This window comes from Colobus angolensis, unplaced genomic scaffold, assembly GCF_000951035.1.
Source record: "Colobus angolensis palliatus isolate OR3802 unplaced genomic scaffold, Cang.pa_1.0 Scaffold64, whole genome shotgun sequence".
NCBI lineage: Eukaryota > Metazoa > Chordata > Mammalia > Primates > Cercopithecidae > Colobus > Colobus angolensis.
Window position 1 is genome coordinate 297,930 of NW_012120043.1, and position 2,042 is coordinate 299,971.

The following is a 2,042-nucleotide window of genomic DNA, read 5'->3' on the forward strand; positions in this document are numbered from 1 at the left end:
TGGCGCAGTGGCTCACACCTGTAATCCCAGCACTTTGGGAGGCTGAGGCAGGTGGATCACTTGAGCCCAGGAGTTCGAGATCAGCCTGGCCAACATGGTGAAACCCCATCTCTACTAAAAATACAAAAAAAAATTAAAATGAAAAATAAAAACAAAGAAAGAACGGATAAAAAGAAAGCCAGGCCTCTCAGCAATGAAAGCTGCCTGGGGCAGCCCTCTCCCTCTTCCTGGTGCAGGCGTGTTGCTAGCGTGGCTGTCCTTTGTGGACGTGAACTTATTTTACAAAAGGACGTTTGTTCAGAGCCAGTCCTGAGCCTGCAGTTTCTGGGAGTCGTTGGGTCGAATGATGCAGGACGAGTACACTTTGGGGTGGCACGTTCCAGTGCTACTGTCTTGGGTGGAATGGCCTTCCGCTGTACGGCTGGACCACATTGCCTCTGTCCGCTCACTGCCCTCGAGAGACGAGTGAGCCATTTCCACCTTCGGCTGCCGTCACCTGGGCTGCTGTGAACTTTGCAGACATTTGTGTTTCTTTCCTGCACGGAAACTTGGACAGAGGCTCCTTGTCACGCCCCACAGTCACACGGCCCCTGCATATGCTTAAAATAAGGTGGGTTTTTTTTTGTTTTTTTTTGAGACGGAGTCTCTGTTGCCCAGGCTGGAGGGCAACGGTGCAATCTCAGCTCACTGCAAACTCCTCCTCCCTGGTTCAAGTGATTCTCCTGCCTCAGCCTCTCAAGTAGCTGGAATTACAGGCGCCCGCCACCACGCCCAGCTAATTTTTGCATTTTTAATAGAGACAGGGTTTCACCATATTGACCAGGCTGGTCTTGAACTCCTGACCTCAGGCAATCCGCCCGCTTCAGCCTCTCAAAGTGCTGGGATGACAGGTGTGAGCCACCGCGCCCAGTGGAAGCTACGGTTTTTATTGTTCCTTGACACCCTCAAGGGAGACGCTGATTTAGAAGCAGGGAGGCTAGGAAGGAGGAAGCATCCAGCCCAGTGGGGTGGACCCGTCAGAAACGCGCAGAGTTTGCGGTGAGCAGTGGCTCATGCCTGTAATCCCAGCTACTCGGGAGGCTGAGGCAGGAGAATCGCTTGAACCCGGGAGGCAGAAGTTGCGGTGAGCGGAGATCGTGCCACTACACTCCAGCCTGGGTGACAAAGCAAAAAACTGTGTCTCAAATAAAAAATGCTCGGAGGCAGAGTCTGAGCTTCCTCTGCAGCCTCCCCCAGAGGTCACAGGCACCGCCCCACCCCCACCCACCCCACCCGCCGGGTCCTGGGGTGACTCCAGCTGGACAGAGATCAGTGGAGGCCAGGCTGGTGTTTGGCGAGCTGGAGCCACACCCCGGGGAGAGAGCTTATCTCTGAGCCCAGACGTGCCTCCTCAGTGGTTCCCTCCTGCCCTGCTGGGACGTCCCCACCCCAGCCCCGTGAGTGACCAGCAGGAGGCTGATGCCCTGTGTGGAACACGCAGTGCCCTGGAAGCCTCCACTCCTCCGTCTGTTTTTTTTTCTTTTTTTTTTTTTTTTTTGAGACAGGGTCACCCAGGCTGCAGTGCAGCGGTGTAATCATAGCTCACTGTAGCCTCAAACTGCTGGGCTCAAGCGATCCTCCTCCCTCAGCCTCCTGAGTAGCTGGGACTACAGGTGTGCACCACCACGCCTGGCTCATGTTTGTATTTTTTGCAGAGATGGGGTCTCACTATGTTGCGTAAGCTAGTCTCAGAGTCCTAGGCTCAGGGAGTCCTCCCGCCTCGACCTCCCAAAGCTCTGGAATTACAGGCGTGAGCCACTGCGCCCTGCCAGCCCTCCCTGGTTCCTCCTGGTGTAAGAGGGAACAGCCAAGGGAGCATCTCCGGGTGGCCAGTGGGCAGAGCTCTGGTCTCAGGTGGTTTAAACTGGACGAGTGTCACCCGGGAGCTTGACACTGGAGGATTTAGGGTTGAAGAATCACGATGCCGAGACCAGGCACAGTGTGGCTCACGCCTGTAATCCAGCCTGTGGAACCACAGGCTAGGTGACTTAAGAAACAGGAGC